This window comes from Ciconia boyciana, chromosome 6 (assembly GCF_034638445.1).
Source record: "Ciconia boyciana chromosome 6, ASM3463844v1, whole genome shotgun sequence".
NCBI lineage: Eukaryota > Metazoa > Chordata > Aves > Ciconiiformes > Ciconiidae > Ciconia > Ciconia boyciana.
In genome coordinates this window covers 37,973,830-38,000,201 of record NC_132939.1, presented here as the reverse complement: position 1 = coordinate 38,000,201, position 26,372 = coordinate 37,973,830, and positions in this window count along the sequence as shown.

The window sequence follows — 26,372 nt, the reverse complement described above, 5'->3', positions numbered from 1 at the left end:
GGTGGAAAATAGGCTGTCCACAGAAAGAATTTGCTAAGGGTCAGGGTGTAGAATTAAAATGTTCAATGCTGGTGCCATTACCTATATGAGTTCTCAACTGCTTTATTAGGCAAAAGGAAGCACCTCTCCAGCTGGCATTTATCGACACCAATTTTTCTTCACTGTTCACAAGTATGCAATTACTAAATAATTGAAGGCAAGAGCACATTAAGAAAAAAAAAGGAAGAGATGAGAGAGTAACTGCTTCAGAACTGACCTTTGCTGTTCCTAAATGATACATTTTGGTGATCCTTTGATAAATGAGATCCATAGCACCTTGAAAGAATGCTCATTCTTCCATTCCCTGAAGAAATACCATCCACCATCCAGATTCTATTCTTCTTCTTAATTGGGTTGTAAAGAAAATAGTGTCTATGCTGATACTGCTAGTTTTCCTTTAATCTTCCATACACTGATAAATAATCACTATTCATTCAAGGAGACATTATCACAGGAAAAAAATAGCAACAACCCCTCTAACCCCAAATTTTCAGAAATCACAACTAAATTTCCGACCTTTTGAGAATCACAGAATTTTGTAAAAGCAATGTAATGGTATTAGGTAGATCTGTGCTATGCATATATGCTTTAAAAATTCTCGGAAGATTGAAGTTTTAGGTAACATGCACAATATTTAGTCAACTAGATATTTGTCCATTACCCCTTGGAGAACAACTCCACTAACTCTTTTGTATTTTCTAGTGTAAGCAAAATAACTTTTACTTACTCCTCCTCTCTTGTGGATATGCCTATATCCAGCAGTTCCTCACAGTTTCCTCTCACACATGCTTTCACTTGTGCACTCTATTTTGTGTTTTCCTTGCCCTTGCCATCAGCTTCCTATACCTGTCATACATTGCACTTTCTGACTTTATCCTTATATTCCCTTTCACATTGTAACTTTAATTAGATTAGTCTCAATTCCCCTCAGCTTTTGTCTTCTGGATCATGCTTCCCCACGCGTTTCTTAGTGCCTTTCATTCCTCCACTCTTCTTCCCCTTACACTTTACTCCTCAGTTTCAAAGCTGTGAGTGGCCATAACGGCTGATCATTACCCGACTTCTATCCTGATGGAAACAATACTAAGAAACTCATAGTTCCTGTCTCCAAAGCGTCAAGAAAATAGGTCATTAATACAGTAATACTGTTATTATTAAATTAGAAAGACATTAATGAGCATTCTGTAGGCAACTTCATAACAGAGTCTAATGTTTACATCAACCTCTTCATGTGTGATTCTCATGAAGAGGGAAGTAGTAAAGTTCCTTTATTAGATTTATTGAAATAATCAAATTAGAATTAATATATTCACTGAAATTGAATGCAGAAACATGGAACAGTATCTGCTGACAAAAGAATAGACAGATTTAACAGTCCTTATTTCATCCCTTATAAATATAATTCCAGGCAAACGCAATCATTATTTACCATGTCTTTGCAGTGCCTTACAACAGTGCCTTACAATCTTAACTGTAGTTGTATTACCAGCACTGATTTATGTTGATGAACTTCATATTAGATAGACAAAAACACAACTGAGGGACACACATCTGAGCAGTTCATTAAATCTTTAAGTATCAGGAAACATAGATTTCAGTCTCGACCCAGTCTTGTCCAAGACAATCTATAGAGATTCTTCTACCATGAGATGAAAAAAGCGCCTTCATTTATTGATTTTATATCTTTTTGCAAGGTGGCAACAAATATCAAGTGAGAATTGAAACCAGTGAGAGTTGTTCAACTTCCGTTTTTCCACAGTACTCTAAGAGTTAACAGAAGAATAACAAGTCCTGTCTTCTCTGAACAACAGCTAGCAAATATTTTAGTTAGAGGTTTCAAATTCCACATAGAGAATATAATGAGTGTTTAGAAAACTAGATGCAGTTTGTAATGTGGTGTATCATGACCATCAAATCAGCAGGTGCCACCAAATATACTGAGAAAAAAACCCCAAGACTAATTAACAGGGAGGCAGTTCATACTTACATACAGTTTTCTTTGCAGCTAGCAAAGGAAATTAAAAAAATGCATCACAGCTAATGGATTTTTGTGCAACCTAGCTACAATTTTTCTAAATAAAAATAAAATTACATAGTTACAGAATTTTGTCTTACAAAAATGTGAAAACATAAAAATGTTTCAGTAAATAAAGCCAAACATTCATTAAAAGAGTAATTCACAATACTAATTATAAGTTCAGAGCTCAGTAAATAAGGCACTTTGTGACAAGAAAACCAGGTTTAGCTTTTCATCTTTCCACATTTAGACATAGTCACTTTACATTTACACAGCCAATTAAGGAGAATTTTTGGATCTAGGGATTAGCAATCAGGTTCAGACTCTCATGACTTTACCAAAAGAACATCAGTGTATTCCTCTAAACTTGCCTGTTTCATTAGGCTTTGCAAGCACAGGATGTGTCATTATTCTGATAAAAACTGAAATTAGCATTTCCTTTTGTCCTGTTCTCATTTCAGCTAGTAATACTTGCTCTTACTGAAAGGCAGCATAGCCTAATTAGTAAAGCACCATAGAAAGAGCAAGGAGACATGTTTCTCACTCCAGACCGATCACTGACCAGAATCTTGCTCAATTATTTCATTTGTCTTATCATCTTCAACTGTGCAAGATGACAAACTGCATATTTGTATTGCATTACAGTACAAGCCTCAGAGATCATTAGAAATTCTATCTTCCATATTAGAAACAACCATGTTGTCCTGTAGCTTATATAATTGTCTAACACATAACAACTTGCGGACTTATTTAGGAAGAAAAAGTCATCCGAGTCACATATCTCTTCACTACAGTCGTTTCATATACAGAAATATCTGCAAACTTTCTCTGAACACTGTAAGAAGCAGCAATAACTTATTTCCTTTCTTACAGTTTCTAAGAGACAGACCCAATATTTCATTTGTGCTCTCTCATACCTACCTCTTGGGCTTTCTAGGGCTTTTTGATTTTTTTCTCAGGTAGGCAAAAGTTGCAATTAATCACTTCCCTAATTCCTGTACTTATGGTTGCTCCAGAGTGAAACCTCCCAGCTGGTACAGCTTAGCTCCTGATTCCTCAGACATTTAGAGAGGGGCTTCTATTGTCTCCCTATCTCACTTCATAAAATTGTACTTACTTTGGTTGTAGACACCCCATCCCTTGAAACATTGAAGGTCAGGTTGGACAGGGCTCTGAGCAACCTGATCTAGTTGAAGACGTCTGTGCTCATTGCAGGGGGGGTTGGACTAGGTGACCTTTAAAGGTCCCTTCCAATCCAAACCATGCTATGATCTATGATAAACAAGCTTAGTTGCTTTTTCATTTTTTTTATATGGTTGACAGACAGCTAACACTGTTTTCAGCTTCGATGAGGTTTGTCATGGCTCTTAGATCAAAGACATGCTTCATGACCACTATTAAAAGCATCTCCCACAACTATAACAACCTTTCTTCTCAATATTGCTAAAAAACACAAAACATTTTACTAAGATATGAACTCCCAACACATTGCTATAGTCAGAAATGCTAATGTAACCTAGGATAGTGTACACAATGAAATAATGAACAGAAGTAACAGCACACTTCCCTGGGTTTGGACACTGTTCCAGTGGCTACTGAAAATTGCAGCCACTTCTGAAGCCCAGAATCCAATTTGGGGAAGGGCCATGAGAACGTTTAAATGATTTTTGAAAGTGCCTTACAAATGAAGATTCAGTGAGGTCAACCTAATTAGCTTATCAAAGTAAATGGTTAAAGTGTGACTTGATGACAATTCTTTATCTATAAAAAAATTTACATGGGAAGTAGAAATTTAACATGAGCTAACATGAACATGGTAAACAAGTATAAAAATAGTCAATATGTCAAATTTCAACTTAAATTATAGCTTATAATAAATCACGTCTAACCAGAGTAGCTACCCATGGGAATTGTTTGTCAAGTGCATAAGTGGAGTCCTCATCACAGTAAATATTTTAGCCATGGTAGGGTGTTTTTCTATCTATTTCATCCTAATTTATGCAGTAATTAATTCAGGAAGGTCCTAAATCCCATATTATGCAGGAGGACAAATCAGATGATCTTAATATCTCTCTCTGGCTTTCAGAATACATTATCTAATTAACAGTTATTCTGAAGCTGCAAAGAGCCTAAACACTTGTTTCCCTTAACAGCAGTTATACTAATTTCTCTTTTGAGTGCACATTTGGTTTTTCAAGTCATTTTCATTACAAGCATAGATATCTAAAATGCACACTAGGGTTAATCTGTCCTTATGCTAGCAAAGTATTAGACTGAGATCGTGCAAGCCTAAGCAAAGCAATTATTTGCTTCTTTTACAACAGACATAAAGACAACAGCATTTGGAGTAGCTGCTAGGTGTATTTTGGAAAAAGCCAAAGAAGTTAGATGCCTGAAACAAGAAATAATCTTCTCTGATTTTAACATTTTTTTCCTTTAACTCCGCCACTATTTCAAGACACGTTTCACCTTTCCTAGTTATTAATCCTAAATTAATCATCTCCTTAGTTTTCACAGAAATCATTCTTGTCTTGATAGCTTTAGCCTTAAAAAAAAATCACATATAACAAAGTCACAAAACAGTTTTTTTCATTTTCTTATTTATACTCTGACCATGTTAATGAACTAATTTAGTCTCAATTGACTTCAACAGATTTTTCTGATTGTTGGGTAGCCTCCTACACGTGACTTGCTTCCTCTCCCCCACCCTCTTTTTTTTTTCTTTTTTTTTTTAGGACCATAGTGTCAGTGGGTCCTCCAAAGGCTGCAGTCCATTCAGAGGAGTACCTGCTCAACCATGGAGCATCTTCTACTCTCTGACTTTGATGTTCTCTCTGTTTTTCCCTTCTTGCTCTCTTTCTCTTTATTTAAATATCTCTCTTGCTTTTTCTCTCTCTTTCTCTCTCTCTGTGGTCCCTCATTCCCTCCCCCTTGGTGTTTTCTGCCATTTAAAAAATATGTTTTCACAGAGGCACCACAGACTCCTCTGATGGGCTCAGCTTTAGCCTGTGGTGGGTCTGCTGCTGGGCTAGCTGGAATTGGCTGTGTCCAGCACAGGGCAGCCCCTGATGTCCTCCCACAGAAGCCACCCCTGCTGCACCCCACACTACCAAAACCTTACCACATGTTAACTGAAAGGAGGAATTAAAAAGAACATTGATAAAAAAGGAAGATCTAGCATTCATAGGTTGCAAAGCTAAAAGGACTGTAAGAACTAGAGGAAGAAAAGAGCATAAGAAATTCATTGTAATAGAGACTGAAAAAGATAAAACCCTGTAAAGTTCCATAAAAAGTTTGAATACAAAATATTTTTCTTGTTCAGAGGCATTTGCACTTTGCAAGGTTCAGCAGTCTTATATGCAGTTATACTACTTGCTAAACTTGGTATATTACCAATTCTTGAAAAGTAATTGATGCTCTGATAATGAAATTCTATTCCAAATGTCCAGAAATGTGGAAACACTGCACAATAGCACTCTGCAGGGAAGGCTACAAGTTTACATTTTTACTTGGTTTAAGTAAGCTCTAAAAAAGTAATAATTTGCCACATGTATTCAATATACAGAAAATGCCAATTTGTAATTTTAAGCAAGCTCCTGCATGTCTAATACCAGTCACAAACATTTGAACAGGCAATGAAAAAAAGCAACAATTTTTTTTACAGTTACACACATTAACACTTTTCAAATTACTTCCATTTCAGAAGTTAATACAACCGAACAAAACCAACTGTTTTTCCATAACATTAATTAAAGGACAGTTGTGTCAACTCTATTTATATAACAATTTCAGTGAAGGAAAAAATTCCTTTGTGTTAGGCAGAAACATCCAGACCTGCTTTCTTTTTATTAATACAAGTATATGTGAAATTACCAATATTTGTAAGCAATCATTGCCTTTTCTAATGGGTATTTTGAGCCCATATTGATTTGGGTAAATTTGTTTCTGCTAAGGTCAATAATGATAAATGACTCATGTTCTGCATGATGTGGCCCAGTACTTCGAATTAAATGATTGTAATTATCGGTAGTTATTTTGTAAAGACAGCTGTTACTGTATCTGACAGAATGACTGTGTAATACTTTTCCTTTAACATTTCTTAAATTAATTTAGAATTTTTGAAAATGGAAAACAATGATATACATTAAAAGTGTAGAATTTTCCCATATGATTCTGCAGCTTTGTCTCCACTTCCCTTTGAGGCAGTTATTCTAAGCCACAGGTTTACCTGTTTCTGTCCTATGAAATTATGCTACTAGTTTTTATAGCATGGACAAAGTTATACTAGTAACAAAGGATTCACTATCACTTGTGACCTTTGTCAAGATATTAGGTCTCCAACAGTGAATGATGACATTACTTTGAATGAAGTCATAGGAACTACAATAATCAGATCAAACTCAAATGGACCAAACCCGCATATTTTTTCTAGGTTTTGCAGTAAACCTAGCCCAAGCATTAGATTGCTGTGATGCCACAGGATAGTACAGATTCATCTGGTTCAGTTTCTTATCACCAATTAAGATATATGAATAAGAGATAATGAAAGATATGCAATAAAACAGAATATAGCCATCACTGGACTTCTGATTATACACCATTGTAGAGAAAAGGATGGTGACAGAGCAGTAGAGCCCGGTTCTTTCTCACTTGTGGGGCGGTTGTGTTTTTAAAAAAGAAAACAATTTCTTCAATGGCAGTCAAGCAGAAGGATAATGCTTTGCATTCCTGTTTGCATAGTCAATGCTCAAAGACAATGTCAGACTCAAGAAGAAATGTTTCCATTCCAACATTGCATTGGGTATCTCTTTCTGGGAAAACGCTGAACAACATAAAGCAACTTCTGTTCTTTTTAGCATTTTTTTTATCCAGACTACACTTAGAACAGTAGAAGTTACTGCAACATCAAAAATTAAAGGGCAACTGTAAGTATTTATAGCCATCTAATACAATTGAAATAATAATTTTCCAATAGCCTTGAGAAGACATTCAGGTGGAAATTTGTTTTAGTCAAAGTGGTGCGTAATAATTAACTTGCAAAAAGTATTTTATCTGAAACAATGGTAGAAAGGTAAGATATTTTTGGTTTACAAGATATTTATGGTTTAAAACCTATATTAATTCTTTATGATGTACAAAGAGGGGTCACAGGTATTTATTTCCTCTACAAAGTGTTTCCTGTTTTTACCTTCAGGACTAACGGAATGCTGTCTAGTCTTTCCCATTTCACAGAGATCAAAGAAAGAAGTGGAGGCTCTTTTAGAAATAATGACAAAACCTCCACTGAATTCCATGGGACTAGCTTTTTTCCATCTGTCTTCATGCAAATTGCTTATGCTCCAAATTTTTTTTGGAGAAAAATACAGTGGAAAGAAGTAGGATGGAAAAACAAAGATTCTGAAGTTATTTTCTTACTTTGCCTAGGTATAAATTATGAAAAAATACATTTTATGCAGAGATATATAAAAAAACCCAGATAAAAATCATTACTTGGAATTTGTATAGTGTAAAATGTACTCTTTCTGCATGCAATGGCTTGTTCATTTGCTGAGTGTTCTTTTGGCTGTCTGATCCAAAGTACATTGCAGCCAATGAGACATTTTTCCACAAGTTTCAAAAACACTCCAGAAGACAATGTCTAGAAAACTATTATATACAGAAAACATAGTGAAAATGGGGGGGGGTTTATTTGTAGATATAGAATATATAACCAGAGAGAGAGACACTATTTTCCATTTTTACCAACAGCCCTATACAGCTGTTGTTTTAATGTAGAAGTCTGATTTTAAAGAAGCAGTAAATTAACCCAGCCCTCATGAGTGCTCAGTATTTTACCCCTGATACAACTTTTCTGAGATAAAAATCAGAGAGCATACAGAGTTGAATCTGTGGCATTTTTGAACTTTATTCTCAGTGTTAAACAACAGTTTGATCACCAGAATGCAACAACTGATGTAATTTTTCTTTTCAGAATCTTACTTTTATGAAGGCTAGGTCTGGATAAATAATCCTTGAGCGTGGTAACAGGGTTTTGTTGCTGAAGGACAAGGAGCGAGAAAAGGTTGCAGTGCACAACTAAATTCTGCATGTTATGATTTTTCTAAATAGATATAAATAATGCACTGAAGTGTCACTGAATGAGTAACACACATGCTTTTCATATCCAGTCAAACTTTAAGAGAATGAAATATGTTTGCTAGTATCAACTCGCCCCAGTAGACAGTAATCCACATCACAAGAAACACTTAATTGAGTCCATTTGGCAGTTGCTGCTCAGCAGGGGCCTTGTAATGAAATAACATGTAATAACATACCTCTCATCCCTAGAGAGAGTGTCCCTGCAGGTCAAGGTTGGGGTCACTTCAAGGGCAAGGTCAGGTAGCTTATGTTGTAGCTGCTATTGCCACATCAAATTGCATCTTTTTTTTTTTTTAAATGGAGAAAATTCAGTTTATAGACTATTTTCTAGCTTTTAACTCTCTCAAACACTTGTTTGTCCTGTCTCCCTGCAATATTAGAGCAGGACATTATCACTGAAAATTAAATATCCTATGAAAATGGATTACTGTTTCATATTTGTTATTTGCTAAACTAATCCTAATGGATGAGTCTATGATTTTTTGTAAATTACTACACAAAAACTTTTCCTGTCAGCAAAGAGAATTGTTATAAACTAAGACACCAGAGTACCTAAAAGGTGCTAAATATCTCACAAGAAATGCTGAGCACCTTGTGGAGCTGGACATTGCATTTCAAGAGATACAAAGAAAAGCTAGTGAAAGCAAATGAACTTTACATTTCCACGGTATGATACTATTGTATAGCAATAAAATATTCTTAGAAAAACAGATAATTAGTAAGAAAAAGATGTTTTTATTATTGGCTGTAATGAAACAAAACTGATAAAATATTTCAAGAAAGTAGTGTGGGGATCAGCAAATTAAAATGATAAAAGAGGGAACCTCTGCCTTCTGAAACTTTAAGGTCAAGTATCAGCCACAATCTTGCCCAGATGACACCTTATCATTGGGATTTTATGTCAGCATAAGTATTCAGAATGTCAGTTAACCTGAGGGATCAGGCATATGCATATAGGAGCCATAAATGAGGGGGTTTACTCTGAATTTCTTCATAAAGGGTTCTTCATAAAATTTATTCATAAAGGTTGGACCAGGTGATCCTTCAAGGTCCCTTCTAACGTAGGCTGTTCTATGATTCTATGGTAAGAAATCAGGAGACATCTTTCTCATTTGTGGAATTATAAGAGAAAGAGAAACTTAATGTGATTTTCTTTTGGGGTATGTATGGAACTTAGTTTTTAAAATTTGATGAGAGATGGATCTTAGATTTAAGAAGTGACAATTATGTACACAAAAATAAAATGGTATCAATGAACTACTTAGCTTTATATACACTACATAACTTTCCCATGGAGAATGTGACTAACAGAACAGTTTAAGATCCACAACTGTGAATGACACTGAGGCACATTACAAATAGAGATGTGTTTAATCTGAATATATTTTGAATGGTTTTTTTGTTTCCTGATGCCTTTATCAGAAAAACTTCCAATACTGATTATTATTTCTATTCTACATCAGGTCCAGTTTCACTAAAGTTAGTGAGGATTTACATCTCCTGAAGAGCTTTTCTTTCAGCTTCTGAAGTTTCCTAAAGCTTCTCATGTCACACTGAGTACTTCCTTATTGAAAGAAATCAACAATTGATCCACAATCAACAAATTAAAGAAGGAGTATATCATTATCTCTCTTCAATAAAACTGATTTTTTTTTAAATGGGAGTTTATAGTAAAGATCTCTTACTGAGCTACTTAGAGAGGTTATGCCTTGATCTACTTGACTTGTGGGCCACGGAATAGTAGCCAAGGGAAGCATAACTGTTGGTTTAGTAGTTTTGGTAATAGGTAGGAAAAGAATTAAAGTTCTGATCTCCACTTCTGAATTGGTTTTTGTTCCCTTGTTTTATCCAAAAATGTTATAATGTAGAGCCTGTACACATTTCCAGAGACCTTGATCTAGAAGTCCAGTTCTGTGTTTTCCCAGCTTACTCTTAAGCACAAGCAAAGAGTCAGGCTACCTTCTGGGCCCTGTGTCATGCACGACTGACTGGCATCAAAACGAGTAGAAAATGTAGTCTTCCAACAGGAGTAGAGAGGGCAGTCACTCAGGGGAGTTCATGGTTTGGTGGTTGGGGCTCTCCCTTCAGTGGTAAGTCACAGGGCTACTAATTAATTAGCACCTGGACATGCATTCAGAAAAAAAAAATAATGCAGATTGCATCATAGAAATAAGGAAATACCTAAAATTTCCTGCTCTTCAATTTGAAATGATGTAATAGAGAACTAAACACCTAACTTATGTGGACTAGATTTTCCCATGATGTCCTTACCTTCTCCAAGCAATGCAGGCAGGAAAGTAACTAAATTAAGGCAGCCTTCAACTTTTCAGAAACTTCTTTCTTTTTCTTTTCATTGACTTTGTAGAGAGCTTTGGCAGTTATGTTAGGTGGTCTGGATTGCCTACCTCTCTGAAAATGGGCATCTAAATTATCAGTGAGGATATGCCTCAAGTAGGCATTTCCAGTCAGCAGACTGGCTTCTACTCTTACTTTCCAGGCATAATATTCTAGTTCTAACAGATTTCCTAGAATTAATTACTTATTATTAACACATAACAGGGAACTGATTTTTTTAACCTCTAAACCAACTCAGGCAGTGCAGCCAGAAGCCTTGAATACTGTCAGATTGTCTTGTTTGTATGCAAAACATGATATGCAAGCATCTGCACTCTGCTTCTCTGTCAGCAAAGATTTCAGAAAGACATTATTTTATGGTATATACAAAGAACAGTATATGTATACACTGGCTGACTGGACATGACAAGATTTTGGTGAGCAACAGTGATAGTTCTCGCAAGGAGATCAGCAACAGCTTAAGGAAACCAGCCAAAGAAGGAGTGACAGGTATTTTCAGGAGGTAACAAATGTTGCTAGCATGAACAAATAGATCCAGGCTTTGTTTTTGATATGGCAAAATAAAATAACTTAGCAAGGAGTTTTCCTTTTTTCAGAATGTAATCGTGTTGTAAATGGTTGAGATCATATTATGTATGATTTAGAAGAGCAGATCTTCTAAAAAAGAAGAGCTCTTTAGCGAAAATGAATTTAAGTTACAATTTAGTGTCACTATTAAACAGAAATGAAAAAGAGACCAAATATGTACTGGACTGTCAGTAAGAAACATGGACTATATCAAATGTTTTTCCTGTGCTATAACCGTTCATGATAGATGCAAGGGGAAACATTATTCTTCGAATGCCTATGGGAAAATCGATCTCACTAAAAAAATAAAAAACCCCACCCTGACCGACATTTTGAAAATACAGTTCTTTGTTCACCAATTAGTTTGCAGAACTGTGTTGATTTAAGTGACCAGCAAGGTTAGCGTTAATAGGAGAGAACAACGCAGTTCTTGTCAGTTCCCTCCATCTAAGTAAAAATGAGTAACCATAGCCCAATTCTACCTTAGGATATAACTCTGGTTACATCTCAATTTATAGAAATAATTAGATCAAATTAGATCATGGAAAGTTTAATTAACCAGGCATAGTTTTGAATTAAAGTCCATTTTCTGTGGAAATTGGAAAAGGCCTAAGTAATTCAGTACTCATTATATCATGATTTAGCATCAAGCATCGTGGGGGCTGTAAGTCAGACGATATGAAAAAAGCAAAGAGGACGTCCATTCTCCAAGATTTTAGGCTGTATTTGGATGTCTTGTGGCTCTTCCAGAAAAAAATAAACAGGTTTTGAATGCTCAAGGGAGTGTATCAGGCCAGCTTTCAATAGGGCAAAAGTTCATTTGTCCCATTACCTAGGCTCCAAATTTTATGTCATGGTTCTTTAGCATACCTCCACCATAAAGCACATTTAGTATAATTCTTACTTTTTTATATTTTTGAAGTATGCACATAATCTACTACTAACATGAAAGGGACCATTATGAAATATTTCACCCGGTGCAATAGTGTCTAATTATAATTAATTCTATTAGCATTCATTATGATAAATTAATTTGTATTAATGTGGATGTAATCTCATAATTTGATCAGAATTTGGAACTAATTATTTCCACCTAATATAAAGAGTTATTTATTATACAAAGAGCCTCCTTTGCTTCTGAAGTTGCTCTTGAACATAATTTACCATGCTGTGTGTTGTAGAATCTGTAAACTAGCACAAGAATCATCTGTAATACACTGCATGATCCAGCACGACCTCGTTTATGCAAGTTCCAGTACTCTGTAAGGCTCTGGGCTTCCTTACTAGCCATCTCAGTAGCCCTTTCACAGGGGAGTAATTCAATATGAGCAAAAAGGGTAAAATAAATGATTCTGTTTATCTTGTCCAAAATCCTTTTTGTCCAACCAGAAAATTTGAAGATGTTATACATATGTTTTAAATCTCTAGCTATGGTGCTTCTATGGAAGATTTTTCATTGATGTAAACAGGCCTAGCAGCACTGATTTTAATGGAAACATATATATTAAGGATCAGGTTCTATAATGTGTTTATGAAAATATGTTGAGAGAGATATCGTGGGACAGACTTTACTACTCTGGGTTTTGCTCAGCAGTGCTCTAGGAATCAAATAGTTTCACTGAAATCAATAAGACCTATTACAGATGAAGGCACAGCTTACCATGAGTAAGGGGTCTGGCTACTAGGAAGGTAATATTGAGATTGCTTTCGTTTTAATGACTAGGAAACTCTTTAAAACATTTACCCATGCTTTTGGGTGAAGTGAGTAATGTCCACTAAAGTTACAAGATTTATGAGGGATGTCCAATTCAATTTCATTAAGAAAAAAACTTTTAAAAAATTGGTTCTCTGCTATTGAGATGAAAACCATATGCAAGGATAAGTGTTTTTCTCAATTGATGCAGCTACTGACAAACAATGTTTAAATAAGAAGTGTTATTTATTATTTATGCATCATATTTATAGAACTAATTAGCAGAATTTGCCTTCATGATACTTGCTAAGGATTATTGTAAGGGAGTTCTAGTCAGTATTTCAGAAATGAAACTCAGCTCTTTTGACCCTTCAGACACATAAATGACCCTAGATAATTATGCTAAACGTGCTCTAACTCAAGTGCCATATCAGCCTTAGATCTTCTCCATAACTAGAAAGAGATGCCAGCTCCTTTCCCAGGACAAATCTTAGCACTCAGCTAATACCTGTGAGATAACATGCTGGAAAGATATATTGCATAATTGCTGGATTGACCATGATAAGACATTGTTCTTATAGCTTCAGATATGTGAAGTGTGAAAAGCCCTTCCCAAATTTCTGATTGTTTTAAGATTAATTTAAAGCTGTATGGTCCCAACTGTACCCTAAATTGAGCAATGTGATGTGCAGTCAGTCGAAGATGCACATGTACATGTGAGTTCAAAATGTGGCTCTTTACTTTCTAGGGTGTTGAAGTTTGAGTGTACAATTCAGGTTGCACATTCAAACAACTGAAAAGTTTATATTTAGCAGATGCTTAATGGATCATACATATGCTAGATCTATATCACAAGTAATGGTAAAAAATATAGCTAATAAATTATTCAGTAAGGCTGACATTCATCTTTTCCTACTTAAAAATAAAAAATAAAAACAGGCATAAGGATCTGCTTTGTGTTAAATGATGCTATTTTCATAATAAAAAATTCTGAACATTTTTTCTGGTTACATGTCCCCAAAGCACACAGAAGAGTGGAGTACTTTTCTAAAACACATAGATTTTTTTTTCAATATAGAAGATTGCATTTACATTGGTCTAATACTGTTTCCCGTAACGTCAATGATAAATCTGCTTTTAACCTATATCACACCTAGAACACTGAACATATGTTAACATTCACCTTGACTAAGATAGATTTTAAACTGAATTTGGCATACTCAACTTTCCTTTTCATTTTAGAATAAATTGAAACTTGGGATTTTTAATTCCAGTGTCTGATATTTCATGATAAAATACAGAGTAAATGCTAGTTTTTCCCGTTCCAACAAGTTATCCCCCAACAAATTGTTTCATGAGCTTAACTCACTATCACTTTCATTTTTGTCCCTCACTTTACTCATTTATCAAAATGGTCTGAGAATCATACCAGCCAAATCATCAAGTCAAAGGGATTTCCCCCAGTGTGATTTGAAGCCACCTCTAAATTGTCAAGATAGGAACTTATCTTTAATTTGAAAAAGTTGGTCTTTATATTTGTCTGGCAAAATCACCTGAAGGAAATATTTTGTAAGCTTTTGTTGATGAAAAGATACACTGGAATATTTTGCACATTCTGAAAGAACAGGTCAGTATAAGGACACAAATTTTCTGATGAGTCAGAATAGAAGAATTTAACAGAGGTTTATGTACTGCATTCCCCAAAATGAGTAGGTCTTTGGAGAACAGAGTCCCAGCGCAAGGACATATTTTAGAAAGGCATTTGTCTGATTCTTTGAAATACTTGGTAGGTTGTGTATGGGTTTAAATCCCTCAGCCATTCCCAGGACTTGTCAGCATGTCTGCATTTTTTGTTTCAATGGATACAGCTGCAGCTATGACCACAAACACACGTTTTAACAGAAGGGCCTCATCAAACTCCATAGTGGCAAAAAGAAACCTATGGGTGATCCCTTGCAAATGGATGAAATTGATCCTGAATAACGCAAAATTGATTGTTTTGTACTAAACATTTGCATCCACCTATGATATACACCAAAAAGGTAGTAAACTATCTAAAAACTTTTCATTAATTGCATTAAACACTTTTTTATTTACATGAAGTATGTGTCAGTAGACAAATGCCAAAGGCTGAACTTGAAGGAATTTAAATGCATGCGTTGTAACCCACAGAAAGAAAAACATAATTCTTCCATCCTGGATTTGACTCTAAAAATTGAAGCAGTAATTTCAGAAACAGCTAAGGGAGTTAGGGAGAGAATTCCCATTATATTTCAGTGGGATTTGTGTCCATAACCCCTCTAGCCTCATTTGAAAACCTGAGTCATAGATTAATCTTAGAATGAAATTTATCTTGTGTGCAGCTGGCCAGCACAAGACCTCTGCTGGAATGGCAGCCGAGCTCCCTTGTACATCAGGCTTAGACCTATCTGTATGGAAATAGTCAAAATATGTGTAAGATATTAAACTACAGCATATCATTCATTAGTAAAAAAAAAAAATTGCAATGTTTGATTGAAAAACAGAAGTAATTTCATTGTGTTTTGGGGACATTTTTATAGGTTGTGATCTACCTTCATAAATAAAATAGAGAACTAAGAAATTGTAATTTTTATTTTATTTTCCTATTATTGTTATATTTTATAATTAAAATGAAGATGCTGGACAAACTCAGAAATATCTGAGCTGAATTTTGAAACTCAGGAAACTACTTCATACAGTGATTGTTCTATAATTTAATGTGGCAGTGCCATTCAGAGTGGATTAGACAGAGCTGCCAGCCTGAGCTGTTTTAAACAAATGGAAAATCATTAACAGTAATCTCTTGGATCTTTGTGCACAGGGCAGCTACTGCTGGAAGGAGGGAAGACCAGAAGAGGAACTGTAGAGATCTGAGTAGGCAGATACTGCTAGATTAATGACTGGCATTGTCAGAACTGAGCTATGGGGATAGCTGCAGCGGCTTCGTAGGCTCACCCCTACTAGGGGGTGTTGCTATGGGTACCAGCTCAGAGGTGTCACATTAAAAAAAAGAAAAAGGGGGACGGGGAGAGTCTGATGAACAGCAAAAGGAAATAAAGGATATATATGCCATAAAAATATGAAGAGACATTCTACGTACACAACAATAATGTTTTGTGTTATGTTACAGTAGAATACGAAAAAAAGAAGGAGCAAATGAGAACTGTTGAATTCTCAAAAATAGCTCTAAAGGAAATAGCGTGACCTAATTTATGTATGTTAGATTTTAAATTTTTATTTATTGTTTAAAGTCCAGGCAATGATAGGAAAGACACTCATTAATCACAGCTTTATCTGACAACAGAAAAGAGTTATTTGTAGCATGCAACCACTATTCATAAATTTGTTATTATTTGGGGCCATATGCAGTCTAGAAGAAAATAAATTTAATAAATGATTGTTATTCAACACCGTAATTAGACCCCAATTCAGCAAGTGATGTCAACATATCTAACTTCCCCCAGCATGAGCAATGGTCCTTTAAATTAGGTGCACTGCTTAAATCCTTGCTAAACTGTGTCTTATCTGAAGTAGTCTTCAGATGTAACACAGGGGCATGTGCCATTTTTAATAATGTAGCCAGGCATGGAATGCCAAGCATGAGGCATGGAACACCTCTGACTAACAGGAATGGTCACAAGATACAGAAGGAAAAAAAACCAAAAGAAAAAACAGCAAAAAACCCCACACAAACAAACAAACAAACAAAACCTCACTCTGGAGGCATTTTGTGCAAATGTTTCCCAAAGGGCAGATAATATTTTTGTCACTTTCCTGTTTGCTTGTTTGGTTTGTGTTTCAGCCAGATAGATTTTAGTGAAGTCTTTAATTCCTACAGATCTGGTGAAAGTTTGCATAACCTCCATGTTCAGTCAAATAATTGTGGTGTCCTGTGTACTAGGAAGCTTCAGTAAGTGACAAAACTTCATTTAGAGTTGTGGGGAAAAAGTGGTTATCAATTAGAATGTTAAGTACAGAATATGTTACTGCTATGATTATTAAGTTACACCATACAATATATAGAAAGTTGTGCAAATTCTGTTTTGACTCATTTTTTCACAGAAATAGATCAATTCTGTAGCATGAAACTTTTATTAACCAATAAAAATGTGAAGATCTGACCCACAGGAAAAATTTGGTGTGATGGGAAATAAGGTAGTTTAATCCTGTTTTCTAGTGAGTTTGCCTATCTCATGCATTAACAACTTTTGTAATGTTCAGCTGATAAAAGCAAACAGTTTTAAATAATGTTTGCATTATATATTTTATATATGATTTTTATATATTTCTTAAATATGTTTAAATTTAGCCATGTTTTTTAAAAGTAAGCTGATCTTTCCATTTTATCTTTAATTAAAAAGCTGCATTAGATGTAATTTGCTATGAATAGATTTTGAAGACCTCCCATATTTAAAAATCCTGAGTAGATTATGTGCTATGTTACACTTTTCAGAAAACCCAACCTTAAATTTGTCTTTGAACTATATGACCCTGTAAATAATCTTTCAGTTCAAACTTGTGAAAAGAGGGGAATGAAAGTCAGAAACAAATTATGTGGGAAGTAAGAAAAAGTGTAAGAGATACAGTTGTATATTGCCAGCTGCTTCCCTCTTCTTTTGGATGTATCCCAATGAATGACTGATGTTTCAGATAATCAGGTATTTACATTAAAAGTTACACGATACTACTCAGTGCAAATGCATTTTAGCCCAATTTTGTAATTGTTTTGGGTGGGAAGTTTCCCAGTTTGTTGGAGACGCTACATGTTTATCTGGCATTTTCCCAGCAGGGAGTTCCCTTATGTTCGTGTAAAACAGTATAACCCACAGAAGCAATACCACTAAAAATGTGAGTCTGATATGATAAATAGTAACATCATCAAGCTGGACAGATTCAAGTGAAATAGAGGTTTAAAAGGTTATTTGGCACCATGGGTGCCTCAAAGTTCATTTTCAGTATACTGGTTCAAGTTCTGCCCAGATTGACAGTGGTTAAAGCTTCCTATTATTTGATTGCTTTTGAGTGATATCTCTGAAATAGTTTGCTGTCCTTCAGCTTCTAGTAAGTGTAATATGAAATCATTAATCTCTGCTCTTCAAACTCAAGCTCTTGGCTACAGTAAAATCAAATACAATATTCATTAACACTAATCCACTCTTCTGTCTGAAGTACTATTTCTTACTAGACAAATATACCAAAGTGTATCAAAACAACTTTATGTGAACACCAATAAATTCTGCTATGCAGACTTATATGGAAATTTTCTTTCTGGTGTCTGTGTTATTGTATTTTATGAATCAAAAGGTGACTTCTGTCTTCAGGGCTTTCAGATTTACTTTTCATGAAAATTAAAATTCCATTCTCAAAAAAAGCATACACACCGCACAGAAATAAATAATGGGGAGAATGATGTGAACAAAGGAAAAAAAAGGAAGATTTTAGTATTCAAAGAGACCTACATATTTACAGAAGAAACTTGACTTTTTAGTTGCCTCTTCCTTTTTCAAAAATATTAAATAGAAATTTGATAGATTGTAAATAACTAATAAAATATTAGTTCATAAAACTAACAGTCTAATTTCAATTAGTTCACAAACTAATGTGTTATTAGTTATTTACTATGGAGTATACTAAGCTCTACTATATGCAAAAATGTATAGGCATGTAAGTGGATTACGCAGCACGTACAGGTGACAGGTTTCTGTGACAGAATGTTTAACTCCAGTAGTTGCAAGACTGAAGAAATTGTTTCCAAAAAATAATTTTTTAAATATAGATTGTAACTCCTTGGATAGCATCTATTATTCACAGGTGGGGTCATCTGTATCCTAAATCTTTTATCAGAGAATCAAAATGTTTTCATTGTTGTCTTTTTTTAAAATAGTGACATTTGTCCATGCTTGAGTAAAATCACTTTGAAACACAGCCCAAATTAGTCCTTCCCTGAAAAACAATCCGCACCTTTAGGATCACATGGTATTTTCAACAATCACAGTAAAATGAGGGTGATAACAGACAAATCCCTCCGGCTACTGCATCTTTTCCTTCTCCTCCCTCCTCAACACAGAGACCATACGACGGAACATACAGAACCACAAATTACTGTAGTGCGCGGTTCCTACTTAATAATGACATCCCTAAGTTAGCAAAAATCTGCCAACATCTGCAAGCTTCTCTGCACTGCTGTGAGCCAAAGTTAAAAATCATGTGTGACAGTGCTGTGGAAAATACAATTGATTCCATTCTGATTGTGTCAGTTCCAAACACAGACAATATTGATGATGCTGTACAGTAATCTTATTGGGCTTGGGCCCAACTGAACATTGGTCTTTGTCAACTCATTATTCCTCTATCAGAGGGATCTCACTAGATTGATCTTGCCAGAAGCTCTTGATGTGTCTCACAAATCACTGTTCTGCTGTTGGCAGGCAGATTCGAGTACTGCACGGTAATTGCTGTTTTTTTTTTCCTTTCCCCAGAAGGCAGTGACTACATATTGCAAGTCATTGTCATATGAGAGAATATAACTGTCCTAACAAGATAATGTAGTTAACTGTGCAATACCCGATCGTGCCAAAAGATGTGGTCATATTATATATGTTACTAAAGGAGCAAAATTATTTCAAAAGGTAAACTCTCTTTTTTTCCCCCTGCCACTCCTTAAATAAATAAACTAACTTCTTAGTTTATCATCAATGTGAAAACATGTTTGGATAAATTATATTATTTTAAACTGCAATCCAAACATGGAAAGTTCTTGATTGGCCTCTTCCTATTTGTACGTATAGAAACAAACCACACATGTTTGCTTGATCAATACTACACTGCAAAACTCAGACACAGACATTTGAGTATCTGACAAGAAGTGATTACATCTTGGAATTTTCTTTTACATTTTTAGCCAAAGGAAAGAAACTTGTTGGCTTCTAAAATCTTTGTTTGTCCCTCAGAAAGACCCAGGAAGATTAAGTATAGTCTTTGGCCTGGGTAAATGCTTTCTTTAGGATATTATCAACATATCCTCTGGCTAGTCTGAGGAGAACACAATGACAAAACCAAATCAAAACACTTGATGCGCTGAGTCAGATGATGTGGATAATAGTAAGAATCTGTACTGGAATTTCTCCAGGAAAGCTTAGGCATATGCTGTCTGAAGGAGCCATTGGCAGCCAGCTTCATTCCTACAGTGCAAATAGGGAGAATAAAAATACTTGAACAGCAAAACTTAAGCAGCCAGCTCAGCTTCTTGCTCTCTCCATGTATGACAGCTTTTCTGGGCAGGTACAGGGGCTTAGTAGTAGACAGAAGAAAATACAGCTGAAAAGAGCTGTGATTCCTTATTGGGAGGAATGGCTACAGAACTGAATAAAGACTTGAGGGACTTGCACCTTACATTACCTTGCCTAATACAAGGAAATTCAGCAAGGCCGCTGGAAATGAGTGTTGGTAAAACCCTTAAAAAAATCAGATAACATTTCATCTTTAAATATGAAGAAGATCTCATCCCATATCGAAATACTCAAATACTTAAACAATCGCTGCCAAACAGTTATATAAAGGCCAAGATAGGAGCATAAATGACACAGGTGATGAGAGCGCTTGAAGTTATGGGAGCTGTAAAAGGATGCAAAGCCACAGTGACTCTTTTTATGTGACAGAGCCAAAGCTACTTGTGTAAGTGACAGGGCAATGTTTAAGAAAAGAAAGTATGAGATGATTCCACCTATAGGCAGCATGCAGAGGCAGCATAATGTTATTCTAAGTTACCTGAGACCAAAATACAAGGTTCAAGGAAGAAAAAAGAACAGTGTAAATGCAGGGCCTATGTTTTCCCCAGGTACATAATGGCAAATAAATTGAAGAGCTATTGAGAATTTATGTCATAAAGTTTCAGACCAGTAGGCCAGTTCACTTAAAAAATACCTGTAATTGTTCAAAGAAGCTGCATATAAATATGAAATTTTAAAATTAGTTTTCCTTGGAGGTTTAGTGATTTGCCTTGGCAGAATGTGATTTTTGATTTAAAGTAGGAGGAAACTGTCAAAGCACTTTTTAAGATAAAATTTGTATCAAACTAGAAGCAACAAAGTAAAATAAACCAAAATGTTTAAAAAGCAAATTAAATCTTTGAATAAAAGCCATGATCATGTGACATCTAGTGACTGAGTACATTAAATGATTATGAGTGGGTGACTCCTGACAGAAATTAGCACATAGTTGTGCACATACTCAGAATGAACACCATGTGCAAATTTAACGTTGAATCTTTCCCCTGACCTGTTGTGTTGTGACCTGATGTGTTGATGCAAGCAATTCTAAATGTAGCAGAGCCAGCAACAGGAAGATTCCAAACATAACCAAAGAGCAAATGTCATTTTCATTTTAAAAGTAAGGAAAATATTGCCATTCCTAACTTTGGATAATCATCACATCACAGAATAGGCTGTGTGTGGTGACTTCCTCCATAACGTGCTAGAAAAGTTAAGACCCTCAGAGTAAAACTGAACAGGTGTCACCTAAAGTCTTCTGCAGGTAGCCTCATGGAGCTATCCAACAGGAGAAGTTGAGGACTTCGGTGTTTCTGAGATTGTCGTCCTCTGTGAGTCTTGCATACCTTTTTCAGACCTAATGGAAAGGCACTTCCATTTGCTTGGAACGCTCAGTCCAGAACCTTTTTCACAACTTTTCCATGCCTTATTTAATAGTATAATATACAATTTAATCATCAACTAGAAAAGGAGGAAATGGTAGTTTCTTTTAATACTACGGCCTAACGGTTAAGTTGTCTATTCAGGACAAGTGGTAGGTTCTGGAGCAGTAGCTGAAAGCTATAGCCTCAGGCATCTTAAAATGGCACCACATGCTTATTTTTAAGCACTAAAGGATTGCCAGGATGCTAAAGAGATAAGCTCTTCTGTTTGTGAGACTTAAACTTATAGTCCTCATTAAATGAAATTTACCTAATTCTAATTTTGGTAATATTGAGTTTACTTAATTCTTAATAGAATTTTAAGTGGAATGTAACAAAATTATTTTACCTACCCTTTCATTTATCATTCACAGTTAGCCTCACTGCAGGTTTATGAACATCCTAGGTTGGAGGATTCCCATTGATAATGAAGCTGATCTGTTGCTTGAAATAACTCAATAGTTACTGGGTTTTGGAAAGAGAGAAAGCAAAAACTTGACCTAGCATAGGACTTTGAACTTCTTTCTGTGGGGGAGCCCACACATATTCCAGACCCTGTGGTCTGGGCTGTTTATACATTTTACATTATACGCATCTCTTTCAAAAGCTTCCTTGTTCATTATAATGCACTGATGTCAAACTGTCAGTGCAGATGTCCGCTGTAGAAGCAGAAGAGCTCTGAGATCCACCATACAGAAGGAAGAGGAGATCGCTCTCTTAGGGACTGAGTTGTCTTCTCTGCTTTTTATCCTGATGGTACTGTGCTGGTACAAAACCAGTGTAAGGAAATGGAGACTCAATCTGTTAATATTTACAATGTCCTCATGGTAAACATTTTATTTTCGTTATTTCTGAAAGTTTTGTAGCAAGAAAATCAAGGTTTTGTGGCAACTTAAATGCATGCTTTATTGTGCTATAATATTGTTGGTACGATTGCATTGTAACTTCAAGTAGATCTCAACGATTGCACAAGAGTAATTTTGAGAGAAAGACCATCTCAACATGTGTATAGACTCTGTTAATTAAAGTACTCGGAGAAGGGAAAAACAGATCTCAATCTTATCAGCTCCTGAAACTTTATTCTCTAACAGGTGAGCTAAAAGAATGATGATAACTACCAGCCTTATTACTCTATACAGGGCAACAATTAGAATCTAGCTAAACCACAGACATCCCAGTTGTCTGATTTCATTCAGGCAATGAGGAAGCACTAATGGTGGTGTGACCTGCTATGAATGATAAGGTGAAGACTCAAAGGTAGGATAGTAACAGGAACATTACTAAGCACTAGCAAATCTCCTTTACAGACATCCATCCAGGGATATTTATTTTTTTGGTTCTAAGAATGTGTGCTAAATAATAATGACATAATAGCTAGTTAGTACACAGGCATTTGAGCACTAGAGAGACTAATCAGATTGATCAGATATTTTCATCCTTTGCTCCTTGCTTTGGTTCGATAATATTACTTTTTTCTTAAAAATTACAGACTATGTGTCACAGAATTCTTGCTCAATGATTTTATTATATTATTTTGGGAGAAAAAAAAAACGAAACCAAACCAAAAAAACCCCACCAACCAAAAAAACTGGACAGCAGAGACTTATTGTATGTGTGTAAGCAGCCTTTGCTGTGTACCTCTATTAATGTCTTTTATCTCACTCTTGCTCTCTGGGGGTATAGTAAATAGGGACGTGCAAATTTCTGTAATCAGATTAGCAGTATGTTTTATTTTTAAATATTTAATTCCTAATCCTTCTCCTATTTGATGATAAAAACTGAGCAGAATCCTCTATAATGCAATAGTAGAAACAGGATAATGGCATAGCTTCTTTGATTTCTTAAATTATGTCCGAGTATAAAAGCACTAGCCAGGAATAACTAGTAGGCAACCACAAGCACTTAAGTTTAGACTGGACAGTAGTTAAATTAACTAACATTTTGAGAATGCTACGGTATTTAGTAACCAGGCATGGTTTTCAGCACTTCATTTTCTGTTATGGAAATAGACCAAGTACTTTGCTTTACATTAACATCCATCAACACCCCTGTAAAATTCTAAGGGATTAAATTTTTAGAGCTGCTGAAAATCAATAGCTTCATTTGTAACTAGAAGAGATCTGGATTTCTGCAAATCAGGGCCCTGTCTGCATTTGGCAATTCTGATTTGTGTATGACTTAGAGGCAGGAGTTGCTTTGTATCCATCTTATATTTGTTGGATTCCACCTGTCTCAGGAAAAGGCTGACCAGCGTGTCTCCCTCTTTCAGATCAGAGGTATTCACATTCTCTGTGTTGCCATCTCTCATGTGTCTCATACTGGCTCATACTAACTGAAAGTATCAGCTCTTTGAGTCAGGAGAATATAGGAGAAAAACAACTTTTGTCTTTGTTTAAGTAAGCTTCCAATTCCTATCCTTACAAAGAAAAGATGAGAATATTATCAAGGTTACCCAAAATGTTTGAAAATTGGATGACAAATTAAAAAAACTCAAAGATACTAATTTTTAAAAGTTACTATGTTTTCAAGCTAATCTCATAATGGGGATATAAACTTTGGTAATTTGAGGTTAATTACATTTCAGGCTGACCTTTCAGTTTGTACTTTCAAAAGAAATAATCTCACTGTGAGAGATTTATTTTTTTTTTTAAGCTAGGGCAAGGTAACACAGAATATATTCATGGATTAAAAATGTAGGTAAAGTAACATGAAAATCAGATTCACATTATTTGATGAGAAAACTATGATTCTTCAATACGAAATGCTCTTAACATCAGTAAGAACTGTTCTTGTAAACTCTTGTATTATTAGTTTATCCAGCTGTGTCCCTGGCTGCAAGTGTATAGTATTAAAGGTGAGGCTGAAAACTGGCAATGTCAAGTTTCATAGTGAAAACTGGTTTATCTTTTACTAACAATCTTAGCAATGTGCAGTGACCTGCCCTTGGAGTAGTGGTTTAACAACCTTTGCCCAAGCACTCTGTGGCTCTTTCTTATATCTTTAATAGTTTACTTGATGGACTATGAAGAACTGCCAGATGACAGTTCTATTTCATTTTTGTCACTGCATGGCTCTCCATTTTTCTCGCAGTCTTTTTCTCAAGGGCACAATTCTGTAAGTCAGTGTGGCAATGTTCAAGATGGGTATTGCTCTTTCAGCTATTGTATCTTGATGCAGCATGTTCAAGTCTCAGATACGTTGAGATTCCAGGCCTTCAGTAAAATAAAATCATGGGGAATTTTATATATTCTCATATCCTTCCCACTGAAGATAAACTGAAATTATGGGATGTGGATATTACATTAGGAAATTAGTTGAAAACATAGTATAAAACACTCTGTGTTTATTAATGAATCATCTAGCAAATGGTATCCCTTTATATACACTAGGAAAATGAGCTTACTCGTTATAAATGTCTATGCCTTTACTGACAGTGCATACAGGGGAAAGAACAGAAGGTATGAAAGGATAAAACCAGACTGACTAGACATTCCTGTCCAGTTTTTCAAAGAGCATCCAACATTTCATACATTCCTCTGCATGACATATTACATGTACAAAAATCTACATTTACAGTTATAGCATAGATTTGTGTACGTAAATTGAGCTATTAAAGGTAGATGTGTCTGTTTATATAAGTGCATTTCCATTTATTTATGCAAATCAGTGGATTTTGCTCTTCCAAATGGTTTCAGGTGTGTATGTTGTGGGAACACATTTTGGTATTCTTTGTTGTATGTCTATTTCCATTTTGACTTTTAGTTTATGACTCCTCACATGGTGTCTCAAGCCTTGATAGCTAACTTAATGTCAACAGGCATTTTATAACCACTTAGATTGCAGTAAAACACAGTTTGCTAAGCACAGAGACAGAAAAACTTATATTTAACAAATACAATGTGATTCATAGCACATCTGTTGATATTCCATAAAACTGAAAAAAGTTAAAGTGTTTTTTCTAGGATTAATTCCTTGTGATTATGCCTATGCCAGCCTCATGCTATTACTTGGCCCCAACCCTTATTTTAAGTTCAGTACTAGTGAATCTCTTCCCTCGTGAAGAGATGTGATGGGTGGCATAGGTCTAGCCCCCGCTTCCTGTTCCACACCGGAGTATCACAGGAGGAAAACCAAGTCCCTTGTCACACATGTAGAACAGGAAGCACAGCAAGGAAGCACAGTCATACATGTAGAACAGGAAGCACAGCAAGGAAGCACAGACCTTGGGACTGACACATTACAGTTTTCTCCTTGTGTCATATATAAAGTGCTCTTTGGAAGTATTTTCCCCTGGCCTTTTGGCTCTCAGATGCAAAATGTCAGTGAAATGTCTGGGGCAACATAAATCATTAAAAGCCATTGTTTCAGGCTGTTTGCAAACTCATATCTTTTATTTTTAGACCATAAGGGCAATAAAATTATTTTTTAATATGGAAGTGTGGAGTTTGATGAAATCCTAATCCTAGTTTGACTCTAGGAACTGAGACTAATATTGATAGTTTTGTTTCTATGTCTGTTTTTTAAAAAAACTAGACACAAAACTAACGAAGATATCTGTGGTTGCACTACAAATGCAGATTTGTACTTTTCTGGACAGCACACTCATTTTGTTCATCTGAATATTTTTCTCCTGCTCTGTTGACTGGTATTGTATCAGAGACATGGCTTCCTCTCTTTGTGTGAATATCATCCTATCCTCCAATTTATAGCACTGTCACGGCTTTCCAGCTATCCATTAATCTGCCTACTCATACTGAAAACATCCTGGAAAGTTATATAGATGTGCTACACTTAGAGGAGAAATGATAGTCTATGTCTCCTTATGTCCATTACATATTTTCCAGAACTTTTCC